General features: G+C 38.8%; 1 protein-coding gene across 2 annotated transcripts in view; it reads right to left on the bottom strand.

The window, feature by feature from the left end:
• BMPR1B (bone morphogenetic protein receptor type 1B) overlaps positions 1–22,011 on the bottom strand; it is a 203,973-nt gene that overhangs the window by 163,183 nt on the left and 18,779 nt on the right. Inside the window, exon 1 of one of the 2 annotated variants that reach the window (XM_087724117.1) lies at positions 4,481–4,499. The exons of the other annotated variant lie outside the window; for it this stretch is intronic. The gene's annotated coding sequence lies outside the window, so the exon portion shown is untranslated. Of the gene's footprint in view, positions 1–4,480; positions 4,500–22,011 lie in introns of those variants that run through there. 2 annotated transcript variants of the gene reach the window in all.

Raw genomic sequence — 22,011 nt, 5'->3', positions numbered from 1 at the left:
CCAAGGTATCACTATATTTTGTCTATTTTGCGAACTGGAGCCAATCGGCAAAACTAAACCATTTTCCTTATATAGAATTTAGGCATCATTTTAACTATGTCTTCCAGATGGTTTCTTATCTAAATAATTTTATCTTGGTAAATAGTGGATTGCTTTTATAAAGGCTAGATTAAATGTCATATGATCACATACACAACATGAAGATTTGCAAAAGATCTCTATTGCGTAAAGATTTCGTTCATGAAACAGCAAAAAGGAAAATTGCTGGAGAATATTCTCCTGGTCTTCTATTTTTATATAGTACCCGTATATACTCGAGTATAGGCCGACCCGAATATAAGCCGAGGCACCTAATTTTACCACAAAAAACTGGAAAAGTTATTGACTCGAGTATAAGCCTAGGGTGGGAAATTCAGCAGCTACCGATAAATTTCAAAAATAAAAATAGATACCAATAATGCCATTGCCCATTGAATAACATATACAGCCTGCCTGTGCCCATTAAATATACAGTAGCCATTGTAAAAATTTGCTCTGCATAACAAATTATTATCACACAATACCGGTGTATTCAATGAAATACTTCACTCACCTCATGATGCTGATGTCCCGCTGTGATGATGATGTCCCGCCTCCTATGACACACGGCACAGTGATTCCTATCATTGGATCACTGTACCAGAGGAGGTGGGACATCGCTATGTGGCTGCTTGCCATAACAAGGAGGAGGTGGGACATCGTTGCAGAGCGGCAGGTGGGGGAGGAAGGGGAATCGTAAGATAGCCCTGCATTACATTAGAACGTGAAGAGGGGGGATGGTGCGGTGCACGCTGCGCGGCAAACTGACACAGAGGGAGGGGAAACTCAGGGGCGCTGGGCCATTCACGAGCGTCACCCAGCGGCATGGCCCCGCCCCTTTTTCTCCTCCATTTTGGGCAAATTTTTCACTGACTCGAGTATAAGCCGAGGCGGCTTTTTTCAGCTCAAAAAGTGGGCTGAAAAACTAGGCTTATACTTGAGTATATACAGTAATTTACCAAGGTTTGATCTAGGGTGCAGTACTGCAGGCCACTTCAGCTGACTGTTATCTGCAGTTCAGCGGTTCAAATCTCACCGGCTCAAGGTTGACTCAGCCTTCCATCCTTCCGAGGTGGGTGAAATGAGGACCCAGACTGTGGGGGCAATATGCTGACTCTGTAAACTGCTTAGAGAGGGCTGAAAGGCCTATGAAGCGGTATGTAAGTCTAACTGCTATTGCTATTGCTATTGATCTGGCTTAAATTAAACATTATTATCAAGTAAATCTAATTTTGATTATGCTGTTCTTGTCTGACAGATGCCAAATTGCAACTTTCTGATAGTGAAAATCAAGCAAAGGCACAGTTAGAAATGTAATTAGGAATGGCTGGATTATTTTGGATGTATTGTTAATAGTTAACCAGTGTTGAATATTTATGGTGTAATTCTTTTCTGTGTTGCTTAAGGTAATAAATTCTGCAATGATTATATTAAAATGGTTTTTGTACTGGGTCTGTTGATTGTAACTAATTTACAAAACTTCATCAGTAACCAGAAAATTTTGGGGCACCATCTAAGTTCCGGATCTTTTTCTGCTGTTCCAAAATAAGCCATAAATTGTAAATTAAAAAAATAATAATAATATTTATCCTCCTTATTTACAAGGAACAGAATAAGAAAAAAAATTCAGAGAAAGTAATTCAGACAATAGGCTAGCCATCCACAATAAAAATTTGTATATTTGTTTTTATATTACTTTTTTAATATCCATTTTAAATATTTTTATATCTGTTCTTTTTATATCAATTGTTTATTCAATTATTGTAGACCATTCAGAGACACTTTTGGTGAGATTGGAAGATATGCGAATTTGAAAATAAATAAAATTCACACTTCAGTTATAATACCAAGACAGCCACTGGTGAAATGATGACAAAAACAGTATATAAAAACTGAATCTAGCTAAAATGAAGGTGACATTGGGAAGTACTGATATCTCCAAATCTCTACATCAGAAGGAGAACCACAGTGCATTCCTTGATACACAGGGTGATGTCAATAACTAAAAATACAATGAATATATTAACTCTTATAAGCAAAGTTAATTCTGCCTTTCATCATATGGTCTTAGAATTTCAGGTATATTGGGACTGTATGGATTATCTGAAATTATTTCTATCTTTCAGCAAGGATGTAAAATTAAGATGGCATTAGTCATCTGGGTGGATGAGCCTACTACTAGAATCTCTCTGCGAGAAGTACAGTGCCCTTATGAATTTTGGAGCTATTACCAAGTTGGACACCACGTTGATAATTTCCTCCACAGAAATGCAGTGGTTCAAATACTGTATGTTTTGTCACATTCAGGAAGTGTTACCAGTGGCAAAAGCTAAATAGGGATTCTAGGATGTACATCAGTGTTTATCAATCTTGACCAATAATAAGATTTTGGACTTCAACTCCCAGAATTCCCCAGCCAGCAATTCTGTCAGTTGAAATCCCAGGATCTGAAAGTTAACAATGTTGAGAAACCTGTACAACATTATAGAACTATTTGACTTTGATCTTGTCCCTAGGGGTTTTGAAGCATTAGGAAAAAAAAGGAAAGAGTGAACAAAATGCAATCCCTAAATGAAGTTTTCGTTTTGTGATTTTTTTTTACAACTAGCCAATAAGCCGGCATTGTCCGGTATTTATTTATAGGGGGGGAAATGTCTAGACCAAACGTAATTTCTAATGTTGGATTTTCCTCGTTATCAGAGAGAGCCCCCTTGTGCAGTACTGTGAAGCTGTTACCATGGCAACTCCACTCCACTGTACAGTAGAAGCCATTTTACAGCAGTACAGAAGCCATTTTAAAGCACAACAGGCTGTATCTTAACAGAACACACACATCCAAGAGGTTTTAGGAGTGTCTTACCCCCAGAGTATTTGTTTCCAGAGATTAAGTCATCTATGTACGTAGTTTGGTTGAGATTGCTCGAGGTATTCCAGAGTTATGCTGGAACACACACACACACACACACACAGAGAGAGAGAGAATGTAGCAGAATTACCTTAATAGTAAGGATAAAAGCATAAGTGATCTGATACTTGCTTATAATATCCACAATTTCAGATGAAGATGCACTTCAGTACTTCATTGTGTTCTTTTTAAAAAATAAAATTAATATATTGTTTTTAAACAAATCTAAACATGAGCTGGCCCTTATGCAAATATTGGCTAAGCCTAATCAATTAGACATCATTGTAGCACTACTAGATAATAAGTTTGTGTCTAGGTTAAAAAAAATAAGCAAATATAGATAAGACACTGATTGCTAAAACAGCCATATCTCAAAATCTTGTGGCAAACATAACAGTAAGCTAATGAAAACTTCAAGTCACTGATTTTGGTAAGGTGTGCTGAGATTAAATAAAACAGAATGGTCTATAGCAGAGGTGGGTTCCTACCAGTTCGCACCTATTCGGTAGAACTGGTTCATCAAATCTACCGAACCGGTTAGAAGAGGTTCCACCAGTGGACCCGGAAAGCAGTCCACACCTACAGAAGAGGTTCCAAATTTTTTTAAAACCCACTACTGGTCTATAGATTATTCACAACTACAAGAGATTGAGAAGCACGTTAATACTTCTATGCTCATCTTGTGATCCGGCCCGCGGGCCTTGAGTTTGAAACCCCTGACCTACTGCAATCACTTCAAATACACAAAACAACTACATGTGCTTCAAAGTTAATCATTACAGAGTTAATTTTGCTGCCTACAAAATTTGTTCTGCCTGCTTCATATAATGTTTTAGAAATGATGCCCAATAGAAATGATGCCCAATGGACCGCAGACCACAGGCTTGCCAATCTATTTTCATTTAAAGATAGGGGCGAAAGATAATTTAATATAATATTTACCAATTGAAGTGTTACAGTTCACTGCAACTAATTTCACCTATCTTCCTCCTTTAAGAATACTGCAAGATCCTAATGTTATATAGCAGTTGATGTTGCCAAAGTGTTACACACTACTTTTCTACATCCTGTAGCAATCAGAACACATATAAGGCATCATTATCAAAGGAAAATAAATTAATCTAAGAATAACAGAGTTGGAAGGAACTTTGGAGGTCTTCTAGTCCAACCTTTAAAGCCCTACATGGCTCAGGACCAGCGTATCTGCGAGACCGCCTACTGCCACACACCTCCCAACGGCCAATAAGATCCCATGAACTGTTGTTAAGTTGAGGATTACCTGTATACGATACAATGAAATTTAACTTTCCATCTTCGCTATGAGCGTTTATTTACAATATTTACATCCAGGTGATAAATGAAACTGAAGATGAAACTCAAATACTTTGGCCACCTAATGAGAAGGAAGGACTCACTGGAGAAGATCCTAATGCTGGGAAAGATTAAGGACAAAAGAAGAAAGGGACAGCAGAGAATGAGGTGGCTGGATGGAGTCACCAAAGCAGTTGGCAGGAGTTTAAATAGACTCCAGAGGATGGTAGAGGACAGGAAGGCCCGGAGGAATGTTGTCCATGCGGTCGTGATGGGTCAGACACGACTTCGCAATTAACAACAACAGTAAATGAAATCTAATTGGGCCTAAATGTCTATGGAGATTCTCAATCATCCAACTCATTGTTGTTTCAAGGTGCTTTTTAAAAGGCAATTGGGATTTCTTTGCTTTTTTCCCAAGGCACAAGGCAGTAATTCTTTACAACAATTCTATTAATAATCAGCTTTTTCATTGGGATTATTTTTGCATTCTCTAATCATTTAGCAGGAAATACCAGGTTTAAGGTTTAACTTGATCTTATTTTTAAACAGCTTTAAATTATAAATTAACCTGGTGCAGCCAACAGGCAACAACACATTATGTAACTTTGTAATTTCCTACCTGTAACGTTGTTGTTGTTTTTAAAAAAAATGAGATTAATTTATGATGAAGAAATCAGCATTAAATAAAACTATTTAGCAAATTACTTTTTACCAGTTAAATGAAACACGTGTAATTTAAGACCATTTAAATTAACTTTTTCATTATAGATCCGTAACAGCAGATATAGAAAGTCATAAATCATATTGATTTACTATTTACATTCAATGAATACTTCTCTACTTTTCTCTGGGACTGTAAAGATGAGCATATTGCTCTATTTATTACTGCATTATTACATCAGAGTTCTCCCAATTTTTTTTTTAAATTTATGGGCACATTTAGAATTTTGACTGGATGTTTTAATACAATCACAAAGACAGGGATGGTGAGGGATCCAATAAATCACAAAATAGTTAACCAGAGTGGGTATGGTCAGCCATAAATATTTATAGTACTAAAAAGTGAATTGCTAAGGATCCTCTCTTCTAACCTTTCTTGTCCTACCCTGTATTAGTTCTTGTCCCTGTTGAATCCAAAACCAGACACCCACCAGGTGCCTGGGGTGTCAAACTCAAGGCCCGGGGGCCAGATCTGGCCCGCGGGGTGCTTATATCTGGCCAACGGAGCCAGCTTGGAAACCGCAAAGGACTGGTCCGTGGTAACTCTGCTAGCAAAAATGGAGCTCAGTAGGGCCACATGCAGCACTCCTGAACTCTGTTTTCGCTGGCAGAGGGTTGGAGGAAGCCGTTGAAGCTGAAAACAGAGTTCAGGGGGGCCACGGGCAGCCCTCCTGAGTACCTTTTTGCTGGCAGAGGATTGCAAGAGGTCATCGCAGCCAAAAACAGAGCTTCGGAGCCCGTTTTCTCTGGCAGAGCACTTAGGCGACCACACGAGTGACACTGAGCTGGCCACGCCCACCCTGGCCATGCCGACTCTTCCCCCCCCCTCAGATCAAATACAATGATGCGGCCCTCAATTGAATCGAGTTTGACACCCCTGAGCTAAGCTATCTATTTAATAAATTTATATTTGCCCATCTTTCTCTCCAACACGACTCTTACAATATAGTAAAGATAAAAACATCAAAATTAACAAGAGTTAGATACAATTAATAATCTAGAGTACAAGTGATCTTTTCAGTTACCTCCAATGTAAAGCACCTCAAGCCAACCAGCAAAGCCAACATGTAAGATCTTTCCAGAAGGCCAACAGAGGTGCCTTACTTCCAGTGGCAAGATGTTCCACAGGAGGAGGGCTATAGCAGAAAAGGCTTCCTTGCCCAGCTGGGTCCACAAAAGGCCTATTTCTATTGAAATAAGTCAGGAGAGCCAATTCTACTAAGCTGAGGTAGTTCTAACAACAATCCTTTCCGTTTTAGAAGAATACCTATTAGATCCATGTTAGGATCAGAGGAAGTTCTTGAAATAAAGATCATGCAGATATTGGGGGGGGGGGGGACAATATGCTAGCCTCTAATTTTATTTTTAAAGTAAAACAGCCTTTAAAACAGATGTGGGATTCAGCCGGTTCTCTCCTATTCGGACAAACTGGAAGTGACGGCTGCAGGATGCTCCACCCACCCGCCCCGATGTAATGCGCCACCACTGTGCATGCACAGAAGGCCACGCGCATGCGCAGACAAGGCATGTGCGATTGGAGCCAGCGAACAAGCTCACATTTGCAAACTGGTAGGGAAGGTACGTGAATCCAACCTTTGCTTTAAAAACCCAACTTGCATCAGTTGATATGGGAAGCATATGAGCATTAAAGGGGTGGCACCCTGAGCATTAAAGGGGTGACACTACTGGTACCATACTGAATTCTTCTCCTGTTGCTCGTCCAGTTGCTTTTCTCAGTACAATAGCTTATCTTTTTTTAAAAATCCCTAAGAAAGAAATGTAATCATTCTCTAAATGAAATTTATCATGTCAATACTGGCAATGCCTTTAAAAGTGCTTTCTGGCAGGTTGACCTATATGACACATGGGATAATAAATACCATACATAAATTAACCAATGAACATTATTATTTCAATAAGGAGGATTAAAATAAAGTTCAAACTTCATGAGTTTGTTTACAGGCACTTCCATTAAACAAAATACAGCTAACAGTTTAAGATAGAGAGCAGAGACCTGTAAATTAGGCCTGTTGATTTCTTCCCATTAATGTTTTGACATACAATCAACAGTAAAGTCAATAGATGTCATTAATCTCTTTGTGAATACTAGCCCAGGCACAGTCTTCATTTTTTTCAATATACAGACTAATTGGGAGTGGAGGAATGACAAAATACAAAATCTATTAGTAGCCTGGAGAGATGAATCCCATGTTCAGCCTGAGGATGTTATGCAATTCCCTAGCATCCAATCTGCAATTCCATTGCATCCCAAAATGCACTGTTAACATGTAGAAGCAAACTTTACGTTTTTAAAGAAGTGTTCCCATTATGTGGAATATGCATCACCTAGAGGTGAGGTGGGGCTCCACTCACCTGGTCTTCCATAAAGGCGTAAATCCTCCCCTCTCTCTGCCTCCCTCCCTCCCCACCTCTCTCTCTCTCTCTCTCATACATGCACACACATACACATGAATTGGCCTGGTAACAGTTTGATGAAAGGAAATCCAGTGGGAGAGAGAAAGAGGGTCCTCACTTCAATAAAAAATAAGTGCCAGGTTTTCACTTCACCCCTCTCTAAAGCAGTGGTAGTCAACTAGTGGGCATTCCAGCTTTCATGGTGGGCGGTAGGGGTTTGCTGTAACTCTGCTTTATGAATTTTATAAAGTAAAGTTACTTCCCTACTTTATAAATCACCATTACTGTGGAACCGGTGGGCAGTTAGAAAATTTTACTACTAATAGAGATACAAAAGTGGGCGGTAGGTATAAAAAGGTTGACTACCCTTGCTCTAAAGGTTCCCCCGCATATGCGTGCTAGTCATTTCTGGCTCTAGGGGCGGTGCTCATCTCCATTTCTAAGCAGAAGAGCCAGTGCTGTCTGAAGACATCTCCGTGGTCATATGGCCAGCATGACTAAACGCTGAAGGAGCACAGAACGCTGTTAACTTCCCACCAACGATGTTTCCTATTTTTCTACTTGCAATTTTTTATGTGCTTTTGAACTGCTAGGTTGGCAGAAGCTGGGACAAGTAATGGGAACTTACTCCATTATGAAGTGCTAGGGATTCAAACCGCTGAACTGCTGACCTTCTGATCGACAACCTCAGCGTCTTAGCCACTGAACCACTGAGTCCCTTTCACACTCTCTTTTCACCTCTCTCTACTAACACTTAAATCTTTGCAAAGAAAAACCCCTTGATTGTTACACCATATTATTATCAAAATGATTTATTTACTGAAGAAGGAATCTAGCAAGGTATATTCTAATTTCACAGTGTCCTGTTCAAAATACTGAGGAACACTACTGGGCACTACTGGTGATTTTAAATACATGTAAATCAATAACTATAGGTTCAGGGACAAAACATAATGTACTTGTATCGACCCATTAACTTTCTTTTCATTCTTTTTATTGTTGTTTTAGCGTACTTTCTTTGCCAAGGCAAGGTTTTAAGACACCTCATCTTTTCCGAGTTTGTTTTTTGGAATCCATATAATGTATTAGAATAAGAAAGGAAATACCAAGTCAATAACAGCTTGATAACTGATCAGGGATTGGGAGTTTGAATATAGTTCCAAATCTAATCCTGTATCCCCTGAACTATAAAACTCTATTTTCTAAGACGGCAATTTTATCCTTTCCTGATCAGTTAGGAAATAATATCTATTAAACTTTGAAAAAGTTTAAACACTAGCTTTTCAGTAAAATGCTAAGATTTCCTTCCAAAATGTAATGTCATGGCCAAGACAAACTGAGTTTAACTGCGTAGTGTAAATCCAGCATTGGTCTATAAACACACAGACACCCACAGACTTCTAAATGGTGTAGGGAACTATAATTCAGAGGTTCCTTCTACATGATATTGCTGGGAATTCTAGGGAGCTGTGGTCCGAGTCCTATATGGAATAAGGGTAAAACATTTACAGAAATAGGCAGAGATATGAGAGACATGTATTGTTTCAAGCAGTTACATCGCACCTATGATGGAAAAAATGAAAAGGTGTGTTTACATTAACAGTTAAAGGAAACAAGAGGTTAGAAGATAAAATGTGAAACAGTCGAAACTCCCAATTATTATCTTTTCAACATCTAACTACAATAAAGGACAATTCTTTGTATAAACACAATCTGTTCTGAAATAGTTCCTCCACTAAAAAAAAGTCACAAATGTTTGGCATGCAGGTAGTCTTGTTCCACATCTTCATACACATACACACCTCTATAAACTATTTATTGTGGACAGGATCTGAAGACACTTGTGTGGTCACTTCTTTAAATATAAAGGTATTAGCTGCTAACTTCAGATTTTGTCCAGATGAGTTAAATGTTTGGATGCAACTAATAAGATTTGGGACCAGTCAACATTTGCCTCTCCAAACACACACATATACACAGAGCAGCAGCAGCAGGGTGGCCTAGTGGTGAAGACGCTTGCCTCCCACTCAGAAGGTTGAGAATTCAATCCTAGATAGTGAAAGATGTTTCTATCCCCTAGGGTACAAAGAAAAAATTATCTGCTGCCAACTCCATGTAGTGTCAGGAAGGGCATCCAGCCAGTACACCCTCAGCTCCATCCAGTCGCCCCAATTCTACCCAGAATTAAGGGACTGCAGGATTGTAAAAAAAATGAGGGTATTTACACACACACACACACACACACACACACACACACACAAGCACTGATAATTAAAATAAGATCACTGGGAATAAAATTATTGCACAATATCAGTATGTTCCAAATGTACTGACATCAGCTCTCATTAATTCCTAGGCAACTCTGTGTGTGTGTGTGTGTGTATGTACTCCTAGTGAAATCTATATTTTTTGTATCGATTGGTCTTTGTGGCCCCTAAGTATTCCATTGCCATTCAACTAACATCCTGACATTTCTTACCTTAACCAATATTCACAGTTGACATTGAGTTAGTCCAATCAATACAATGTAATTCTCTCTTCCTGTTACTCAAACTTTTTCTTAATCCTCAGTTTAAGTTTATATGGATGAAATGTTTACTTTATGTACAGCGTTTCTTAAGGCTGTTAGTTCTAATTCTGTGTAGTATAAAATGGACTGCAGTATAAAATGGACTATAAAGTCCTCCAACTTTAGCTAGAAATAAATTTTCAAATAGCTATAATAAGCTATAAAAGTATACACTAATCTAGATGTGCAATATGAATAGGATCATTCTACACACACTGATTTTAATGAATATTATATGTGTTTTACAAATAGAATTTGTAAACCCAATGATATTATCCCAAGCAACTGCAAAATCCCCTTCTTCCTTCTTTTCTTTGCAGTTAGTTTACAAAGACATTTACATGTTTATACATATACACATATTTTTCTTTTCAATCGTGTCCAATATTTGGAGAATTCTGGACAATCCCCTGTAGTTTTCTTAGCAAGGTTTTCAGAAGTTATTTGCCATCACCTCCTTCCTATGGATGGGAGAAAGTAACTAGGTCTATGTCACCTAGCTAATTCATGCCCAAAGCAGAACTAGAACTCATAATCTTCCAGTCTGAAGCCTGATGCTTTAACCACAACACCAAAATGACTATAGTTCTGAGGGCTGCCTTTGATCAAAGCATACCAAGTACAGTTTAATTCTGGCTTACAAGAGATATAAAGCTAAATCTCTGGATGAGATGGGTGGCATATAAGTTTACTGAATAAATAAATTTACTTATAGGAAAATTATTGTAAAAACTAGAGATTTATCCAAACCAGAGACCGACTTTTCCCTTGACCTCTGCAGAAAGAGAATGCATTACAAAGAACTGCTCTCTATCAACCAGTAGAAGAGGCACAAAACACATGTGATTCTTATTTAGCCACTGCCTTGTACAGCAACTACAGCAATCAGAACAGTGATGAAAGTAACTTTACAACCAATCTTCATACACTGACCTTCACAGTTCTGTAAACCAAAGGAAAGACAAAGTATTATCGTAAGGGCAACCACAATTTCACTTAGCAACTGTTTCCTTTAAATGACCAAGTTGCCAATCTTAATTTAGGTTGCTACACCTGTGAATCCTGCTCATCTTTTCATGCACATTAAACTTCTACAGATTATCAAGCAGAGAAAAGCACTCCTTTCAAATCGGGCCAGGGGCCAAAGCACTGATCAGTGACTGTTTCCAGTGATCCAAAAAGGGAAGCTGTCCAGAAATCAAAAGTACATTTCAAACCTTAACTATGAGCAAACACAATAGAATAATTCTGTAGAACAATGCTGTGTCAAACTGACTTCCACGCTGCTCTTATTAAAGGGAAATTATGAAGAACATCCAAGCCCTTATTCATCCCACATGGAGCCTTTCTGCAAAAGGACAAACCGTGACCAATTCTAACTCCTCATATATTGTCACTTAAATGATTTAGTAATCCACTTTTTCTGCCAATGCTAAGGATTCATACACGGTACATGTTTTTTCTACTGAAACACTGCTCTTGGTACCTTGCCCTAGCTTGCCTTCAATTTAGCCATTAATTCTGCTTTTTGCCTTTGACCTTTAAGGCTGCCTGCACAGGTCATCTCATCTCAGTTATTTTACATATTGACCTTTGCTAACTTTTGTGCATGAACTGACCTTTCCACTTTCTTTGAGAACACTCTATTCTGCAAGCTTCATCTTCTTGCTTGCTTTGACTTGTTTCTGGTTTCCAAATCGAAATGTTTCTCCTGTGTCCTGACAAGGTACATGATAATCACCTTTTTCTAGGTAAAGGTAAAGGTTCCCCTCGCACATATGAACTAGTCGTTCCTGATTCTAGGGGATGGCACTCATCTCCGTTTCAAAGCTGAAGAGCCAGCACTGTCCGAAGATGTCTCCGTGGTCATGTGGCCGGCATGACTAAATGCCAAAAGTGCACAGAATGCTATTACCTTCCCACCAAAGGTGGTTCTTATTTTTCTACTTGCATTTTCACATGCTTTCGAACTGCTAGGTTGGCAGAAGCTGGGACAACTAACGGGAGCTCACTCCATTACACGGTTCTAGCAATTCAAACCGCCTTTCTGATCGACAAGCTCAGAATCTTAGCCATTGATCCACCACGTCCCTTTTTCTAGTTGGACAAGTCCAATACAAAATTAAGCAATTTCTTTACTAAACACTAATCTGCAAAGCAAAAAAGGATGGAAGATGTATAAAGATGGGGAAAGGAAAGGCAAATAGGTGATTATAAGTGCCGGTATTTTATTTTCTGGAACAGCCACTTGGGTGGTCCAATGAACCGCTTATATATAGGATTACCCTCTAGCGCAGCCACACTTAGAAACAGATGTGCTCCCAGGTCTGGGAAATTAAAAGGGTATAGTCACAGCTGCCAGAAAAATCACAATATAATATCTCATTGTAAGGAGAATGATTGCCTGCTGGAGCATACTGAACAGTATTCAGAGCTGAAGCACTGCAGATTACACTTGTGAATGCCTCTAGCAAGAGTTCCGTTCTTCACATAAAAGTCCACCAAAGGATCAAAAATGTTTCTTGCTCAATGAGCAAAGGTCAAAGTAAAAACATCTCTTTTAAGGGATGACAGATTTCATTATATCACACTAAACAGCTGTTGATTATTCTCGCACACTGAACAGTCATGCCTGTAATTTGCAGGCAAAGCAGGCAAGTCTTTTAATGTGAGTTTCCAGGATTCTTCAGCCAGCAGTTCTGCTTAAGAAATCAAGCTTCATAAAATCTGCTTTAGTCATATACAAAAATAAAAAATGGAATGGTCTGTTGTTGTTGGTTTTTTTAAAAATCCATGAACGTGTAGCCTGACACCTGCCATGAACAAATGAATCCAGTCTACAGCCCTCCTTCCGAAAATGACTGAAAGAACTAGCCTAATTTTTGAACTTTGTAACTTCATGAATTTTTTTTGTCAAACTATACTTCTTAATATGCTGTGTGTGAAGGGCTCTGGAGAATCAAACCTTTATACTCTTTTGTGCCATTTTGATACTTCCTAATAAAGTAATTACCCAACTACAAATTGGGTAATTACCTAATTAGGAATTGAAGCAGCATTGTGCTATTGAGCCCAGCAAGGAATATAAGGATGGAAATTTTAAATTACAATTTCAAGCCCCGTGTTTCCCTCAAGCATGTGGAATCTTGCTTAACACAAATACATTTGGTCAACTAAATGTAATATTTAATGCTTGGCTTCCATATCCTGCTATGTGAAACCTGCCTATTATATCCCTTCAAGTCAGTCTCAACTCTTAGCAAACACATGGATAATTTTCTCCAAGGTCATCTGTCTCCAATCTGCTCCTTGAATTCAATACTGTATCCATAACTGCTGGTGGACTTTTTTATTTCTTTCCACTTTTCCCAGTAGACTTTCCGAGAAAGCTGGGTGTTTGAACTAATATGTCCAAAATACATTAGGTGGCGCAGTGGTTAAATGCAGCACTGCAGGCTACTGCTAGATCAGCAGTTCAGCGGTTCAAATCTCACCGGCTCAGGGTTGACTCAGCCTTCCATCCTTCCGAGGTGGGTAAAATGAGGACCCAGATTGTTGGGGGCAATATGCTGACTCTCTGTAAACCGCTTAGAGAGGGCTGAAAGCCCTATGAAGCGGTATATAAGTCTACTGCTATTGCTATTGCTATCTGATCATTTGTGCCTTGAACGAGATGTTCCATTAGTGTGTTGGTTACCCATGGAATCTTCAACATTCTTCAACACTCAAGTTGAAAAGCATCTTTCCATCCTGTTTTTTTTAATCCAATTTTCATATCCTATTGTCACATAGAAAATCACTGCATATATGGTTCTGAACTTCATTAGATACAGCTGCACCATGGCACCTGAATTTCTTTTCATTGCTTCCTTACCAAGAGCTTGTCTGTGACTTATTTCTTGGCTGCTGATTTCTTTATTGTCAATGCTAGTCCTAAAAGGCAGAAGCTATCTACCATTATCATTGTCAATTGTAAGTTGCAACTTACAATTAAATTAAATTAAATTGCAACTATTGTCATTAATTTGGTCTTTATATTTAGTTGTAGTTCCATTTTCTTACTGTGCTCAACTTTTATCATTAAAGCTTGCAGTTCATGTGTATTGTCAGTTATCAGAGTAGCTTCAACCTATCAAAGAACGAAAGCTCACCATGGAATCAGTGGGCCCCAGGCTTTCCAGTTTTGTGGAGTACAGCAGGAGCAGTGGTAAGGAGGAAGGAATGGTTTTACGCATGTGCCCATCGCTAGTGCAAATGGAGTTTCATGTGCTCATGTGCTGATCCAACATTTTTGCAGTCCTTTTCTTGGTGGAATAAGTGACCCCTGCTCTAGATGATTAGTTCCAATGTCAAACTGATAATAGTGATAGGCATTTGTCTTCTAACACTCCATTGTATCTAGCATCTTATAATTCCATTATTCCATATCCTGGAATTTTGAATGAGAAATCTTGACCTCCTTCTATATGATATCCCCTTAGATATTTGAGGAGTGAAATCATATTCTCCCTTTCTAGCATCTACATCATCCTTATTGCCTTCTCCTGTTTCTAGGACTCTTGAATCTGTTCCAATTTCCAGAAACTGTTTCAATGTCTCAGAATTCTTCTTAAAGTGTGACTTTTATTGATACAGTCTGAATTTTCATTTGCTTTTTTTACAGTCATATAACCAACCACTTACACTGTTTATCACAAATTAGTGAAAATTAATAATAATGGGACTTCACCAGTGGAAGCTCAGAAGGAGTGATTAAATATAACTAGAGTAGTATTATATTACTTCTCAAAAATACAAGTTTCATTCTAAAAAAAACTTGCAACTTAAATTGAAAAGTAATACAAAAATATGAAAACAGCCATTTGCCAGTCCAATGAGCACTCTACAATATTGTAATTTCTTGCACTTTATGATCAACTGGCTCCTTTCAATGATTTCTCAGTCATTAATACACTAAGACAGAGGCACACAGAGAAGAAATATTAAATGACCATCCCCTTATTAAATTCAATCTGGATTTCACTTCAATCTTTTCTTTGTGAATTTTGGAAACAGTAAAAATAATAATCAAAAACCAACTGTGTTTTACAATATTCCTAGTATGCGGGATGTAAATGTACAAAAATGCCAGAAGAAAACATGATTAGAAACAGCCACAATATTTTTTTAAAAGACCTTTTTTCTTAACCGGTTGTTCTTTAGTCAAAATCTCCAAATTTGAAAAACAAAGGTGTATGTTTAAAGTTACATGGTATTGCAAGTAGATCTTCGTAATTTTTCACCTTCTGGATATAATATTTCTTTTTTTAATCTGGTATACAGATGTTGCAATAAAATGATGCCTAATTATATTGTAATTTAGCTTTCAGTGAGTTAAAATTCAGTGTGCCAAGAAAGTGATTTCACTTATAATGTAAATGTTATCAATTACAATCCCAGAAAAGTTTAATTTCATATACTTGATATATCTGCTATAGTACAACAGAACTTCTACTGGTAAATCAGGTATGCTGTGTCATATTTCTAAGTAGCAATTAAAGGATTTCCACCTTCATCTTCTTAGTAACTCAAAAACTTCTCTAGAAGTGATGATGAAATTCTTAAAGAATGGTTAAGTCATGTTAACAATTCAGTACCAATATGTATTTACAATTTAATTTGATCTCCAAGCTTCCTATAAGCATAAAACTGTGGGAGACATAATATCAATGCTCTGTTCAGAGGCAATTTTAAATTTTAAATGTCACTATATCACCTATGATTAGAAACTAATGGCTTGTTTTATAGCAACTTGTATCATTGCAAAACTTGTCAGCCTGAACCCAAGGTTATAGTTTATCTGGCTTTGTTTTTCGTTTGGTTCTTTCAGTTGATGGGTAGGGGATAACGACTACTACTTACTACTAGTAGTAGGTTTAGGTTTAGGTTTAGGTTTAGGTTTTGTTTTATTTATATGCCGCCCTATTCCCAGCGGGACTCAGGGCGGCGCACAAACCCAAGGGGGGAAAGGGAAACACAAAAACTACAAATACAAGCATTTAAAAATAACCAACAGACACACAAATCGAGAGGGGAAGGGAACTCATCAACCCCAGGCCTGCCGACACAGCCAGGTTTTAACGGCTCTTCGGAAGGCCTGGAGAGAGGTGAGGGTCCGAATCTTGGCGGGGAGTTCGTTCCAAAGGGCCGGAGCTGCCACAGAGGCCTTCCCCCGGGTAGTAGCCAGATGGCATTGGCTGGTAGACGGAACCCAGAGGAGGCCAGCCCTGTGTGATCTAATGGGTCTTTGGGAGGTAATTGGCAGCAGGCGGTCTCTCAAGTACCTAGGTCCAATACCATGAAGGGCTTAATAAGTGACGACTAGCACCGTGAAGCGTATCCAGAGACCAATCGGTAACCAGTGCAGTTCTTAGTTTAGTACTACTATACTAAGAAACACTGACAAAGGGGAGCTGAATTAGGAAAAACATTCCAAAGCCTGAATCAGTTCTCCAAAGCAGTTATTACTAATCCTGCAAAGCCTACTTCTTTAAAACCATGTAATCTGTTTTGGAAGACCCATTACCACAACGAACCAATCACAAGGCAGATAAACCTAGACACTGTTGATAGATTATGATTCAACCAAAACGGTAAACGCTGCTCCTCAAAAATGGATTGAATCCAACTATTCTTTTGCAGATTTAATTTTGGTTTATTTAACTGGATGAAAACAGAGCAAAAGCAGGAATGGGATTCTACTGGTTTGGCCCAGTTCAGGCAAACCAGTAGCTCCAAGGATCATCTGAAAGCGAACTGGTTTGCTCTGACCTTCAGGTGATTCCGCCCGCCTGCCCCTGGGCTAAACCTACATATATTTCCTTGTTTTTTAGCCCAGCTGATCGGAGCAGCAGAGTGGGTTGCTGTGCCGCAGCTGTTTTCCTGTTAACTGCACATGCACACAGTGTGCATCGGGCATGTCAGGCAAAGTGCGCACTCAGCGAACCAATTGTTAAACTGGTAAGATCCAGTGATGGGTTACAGGCATTACGCCCCGGTACGGTCGTACCGGTGCCTGCTGGGAGCACCAGGTACCATTCTGGTACGGTGCTTTGGAGGGCCCACCCGCCTGCCCACCCTCCTTACCTGCATTTGACCCAACCGGGCCATTTGCGCACGCGCACTCAGCATACAGCGCCTGCACGACGCTCCGGCGAGCAGCTGGAACATTGCAGGGTGGATGCCCAGCCCTGTTGCAGCGTACTGGATCCTGAACTCATCTCTGGTAGGACCCCACCCCTGGGCATGAGGGTTCATTATTACCATGAGCAATCCTAACCTTTCTCTCTCTTCTCACAAGCAATTGTTGTTTGTTCATTTTTTTAAAAAAACAGTCTTTAAGGAATGAAAGAAATTAAAACCAGATATAGGGAAGGACAACATGTTCAGTGTTTAATGTTATCACCTAATATATTTCTCAGTAACATGGAAGCAAAATTCTGAGTCTTAATGGACTCAGCAGAGCAGTGATGTCTTGCCAACACCAGTTCCACAGACACATTCCTAAGGAACTGACGGTCTCCCCAGACCTAAAGTATTTCATAAATATTTTCATCTTTGCTTTTCTATTCCTTATCTGTACTGCAAAACATCAGTCGGAAGACACTGGGATCAAAGAACATCTCTTAAGAATGCCCAATGAAACAATTCTGCATACTTTTTAAAAATATGCACTTATAGAAACTAGAAACTTTCAAACAGGTTGGAGTGTTGATCTTTTTTTAAAAAAATATTAGAATAAGAGCAAGAAAGGGATACCACTATACTTTAACACTGATGTACAAGGGCAACATGTTATATAAATCAGAATTGTGTTGAACATACAGGGGTGGGCTACTACGGGTTCACCCGGGTTCACGAGAACCCGTAGCTAACATTATGGCCAGTTCTGAAAACCTCTAAATCCCACCCCTGGCTGGCCCCGCCCACCCCTCACCTTCCTGGAGTCCCCACATGGCCTATTTTGGATGTGAGGTAAATGCAGGGCCTGTGTGGAAGCTTGAGGAGGGGGAAAACGGGCCTCCTGGAAGCCCACTCCTAATCCAGATGGCTGCCTGACAAGCATATTTTATTTCCTAGGACACTTCCTTTAAAGTTTTCCATTGAAATTGCAATTCTGTGATACTTAGGGTTTTTTTTTTTTTTTGAAATACATCTTATTCAATGTCTTTGTTCCCAGAAGTATTAAATCTATGAGACCAAAAAAATTATGTTTCCTTAAATATGGTATGCCATTGGGAATTTGTATTCCAATAAATATTTCAGACACAATTTGCAAATGCACTGACAAAACATTAAATAAGAGAATTCAAAATCACTATCATAGTAGGCTTAACTCACAATTCCCTTTAAAGCTAGTTGAGACTCATCTGCAAGTATAGAAATGTGAGTGAGTGTGAGTGAGAGTGAGTGAGTGAGTGAGTGAGTGTGTGTGAGTGTGTGTGTGTGTGTGTGTGTGTGTGTGTGTGAGAGAGAGAGAGAGAGAGAGAGAGAGAGAGAGAGAGAGAGAGAGAGAGAGAGAGAGAGAGAGAGAGAGAGAGAGACTAAATTAAGACGATGCTTGATGGCTTTCAGGGAACACCCATTTCTTATAATTAAAAAATTCAAGTTGCCAATGGATTTTTGGTTGAATTTATTGCCAATAGACCTCTATTTCACATAGCAAACCATGTGTAGAACTCAGGAAAAATGTCAGAAGAAATCTATTATCATGATACATTTTCACACTATAATGTTGACAATCACCCACAGAGGTGATACACAGCAGGTTTTGACCAGAGAACCAGTAGCGGAAATTTTGAGAAGTTCTGAGAACTGGTAAATACCACCTCTGACTGGTCCTGCCTCCCGAGTCCTAGCTAATCGGGAGGCAATGGGGATTTTGCAGTATCCTTTCCCTGGAGTGGGGTGGAAATGGAGATTTTACAATATCCTTCCCCTGCCATGCCCACCAAACTGCCATGCCCACCAACCAGCCACACCCACAGAACCAGTAGTAAAAAAATTTGAATCTCACCACTGGTGTCCCAGGATAATATTGCAGGATCCAATCTGGATCCAAGACAAGAGGCTTTGTCTTCCATGCTTTCAGACTCATGATGGAGCGCATCTTGAAAACAAAATCTCTGGGCCTGGGGCCGACTCAGACTGGATCTTGTAATGTTGACAATCTCAAATAATAAGTGCAAATCCATTAGAGGTGGTGCTGAATCTTGGCCCTTAAGAGAATCTATACAGCAGCTGTTCCCACAAACACCAAGATATAACAATATACAACAACAAATTGCATTCTTCCAGGATTTTCACATACATTGGCAGCAGCACAGCTACTCTCAAATTAGAACTAATAAAAAAATGCTGAGTACGCTCTTCATTATTGTAATTTGGAAACAAAAACCTTGAACCTTTAGAAAAATGAGCACAGAAAATGCTAAGATGAAAGGAATAATGAAAAGTAGCTTTCATTTATATATACACACACACACACACACACACACACAAACACACATTCATTGAGATAGGGTTTTGCCTCATCCATGAGACACAATATTGAATTCTAAATACATTTTTAAAAACAACTACTTAAAGGTGAGCTCATCAAAGGAAGGGAGGTATGAGCCAAGGAAAGGAAAAGTACATTTTTGTCTTCTCTAAGAAACTTCAGCCAAAGACAACAGCTGTTGAAATTTATACATCAGTCGCCTTTCACATATTGTTTTAGTAATTTTTAAATTGTTTAAATAAGATATGAAGAGCCTTTCATGAGCAAAAGTAGCTGGTAGGCATTAGATAGATGGTTACATGCTCTACCGTATATCAGAGACCCACTGTTGCAAAAAAAAAAATTGGGAAAGATCTTGTCCTTTATTTGAATGGAATTACTGCAATGAAATTGATTTTTATTGTTCATATTAAGAAATAGGAACAATATTATAAATTGGGATAATAACATCTGATTTTCTTACTAGGGATATCAGAAGTTCAGCAAAGATTTTCATATGAATATTGCCAATCAGATTCTTAAATCAAAAAGACCAAGTCCCAAATACCTTATTTGCTAAAGGAAAATAGCATGTTTCTTTTCACAAACTATACATCTAATCATGTATTTCGTTAAATGTATGGTTTCCATCCTTGTCTAGGTTTCTCAAGTATATCATTCCAAATGTAGGGGAAAAGAGAAATTTTCATCAAGATCACAATGTATCTTTTTTCAAACAGATTTGTGATAAGAATTTTGCACTGTAACAGCTGGAGGGGGCAGGGACGAAAATGGGACGAATTGAAGATTTTCACTTGTCAAGAAAGAGAGGGTCTTTAACTTAATGTTTCTGTATTTGCTCTAAACACCTAGGTACATTTGCTTGCTATTTGCTTCTGAATTAGGACACCATAGAATGGGTTGCTAAGTATGCCAACAAGTTGGCTGTGAATTTATGCAAGCTGTTTGAGAAGTGAATGTTGATGCTAGGAAATGTTGTTTGTTCTAACAGTATCAATTTTTCCGTGAAGATTACATACATGTAATTTATGACTAACATTCATATACTTTTTATTTTTATTTTAATACATAAAACAGTGAGAGACTGTAAGAGATGCTAAACTGGGAAAGTCATAAAGAAAAGTTTATTGTAGAATTAAACAGAAATAGCTGCTAAGAAGTTTGTATATGTGCACCTAGAAATGAATGCACATCTGGGGCTCCAAAGACACCCTTCAATCATCCCCATGCTCAGGCATAAAAAAATTAAAATAAATACTGTATTTTTCAGAGTATAAGATGCACCAGAGTATAAGACACACCAAGATTTTGAAGAGGCAAATTTTTAAAAAACATTTTTGCATTCTACAGACATCACAAAAATGACCCATTTTTCATGAAAATTGGCCCATTTTGTCACAAAAAGGACACGCACAGCCTTTGAGGAAGCTTGTAGAGTGACCCTGGGGGCTGGGGGGACAAAAACGAGCAAAAAATGGCCCACTCTTTGCAAAAACAGGCCCATTTTTTGTAAAAGAAAATCAAATAAAAGGGCATCCATAGCCTTTAGGAGGTTTATAGAGTGCACCTGGGGGCTTGAGGGGGGCAAAAATGAGCAAAAAAGGTCGACTTTTACTCATTTTTGCCCTCCCCAGCCCACAGAGCACTCTGGAAGCCTTCCAAAGACTGTGCATGGCCATTTTTGCAAAGGGGGGCAGCGTTTCAGGAGGCAAAAAATGGTGTATAAGATGCACCCAGATTTTCACCCTCTTTTTGAGGGGAATAGGTGCATCTTATACTCCGAAAAAATACGGTAAACTGGAGGAAAGTAGGGAAAATTGCAAGAGGTTGGAAACTGTACTGAAACACACACTAATGCCATGATTTGCCCCTTTCCAAACAAAACCCTCCCTTCGTATTATTCTCATTCTCTTTCTTTTTGTGTGGGCACACATGCAGATAGATAGATATCCTTATATTAAAACTTTCCTTGACTGGCATGGCCAGGTCTTCAGAAACTCTGGAATAATTTTCTGTATATTAGATGCAGCAGCAACAGCAGCAGAAAAAGTCTAGGTAGCATCAGATACCTAGGTTACCATCAAGACACTTTCTAGCAGACAGAACCTGCAACAGCCTCTTCTACTGGACCCGATGGAACAGATAAATGTCACTAGGGAGAGGTGGTCATTCATGCAGAGCTTTATAAGTTATTACCAGCACTTGGAATTGAACCAGATGCAAATCTTACCTGTGGTAAGATGGGTAGCCAATAAATTTAATAAATTTAGAAATAAAATTTGCTAGCTAATGCAGCTCCCAGAGCAGAGATGTAAACCTGCATATAATTGCCCATGTCACTGTATTTTGCACCAACTGAAGCCTCTGAATACTCTTCAATGGCAATCTCATGTAGTGTACATTATAGTCAGTCATATGGGAATAGACTGGAGCAAGAGTGGCGTCCAGATAATGGACACAACTGGTGCA

This window comes from Thamnophis sirtalis, unplaced genomic scaffold (assembly GCF_051295495.1).
Source record: "Thamnophis sirtalis isolate CommonGarterSnake01/CBP01778 unplaced genomic scaffold, rThaSir2_p1.2 scaffold_10, whole genome shotgun sequence".
Lineage (NCBI taxonomy): Eukaryota > Metazoa > Chordata > Lepidosauria > Squamata > Natricidae > Thamnophis > Thamnophis sirtalis.
Note: the sequence above shows the minus strand (reverse complement) of the source record. Positions and strands in the feature narration are given on the sequence as shown.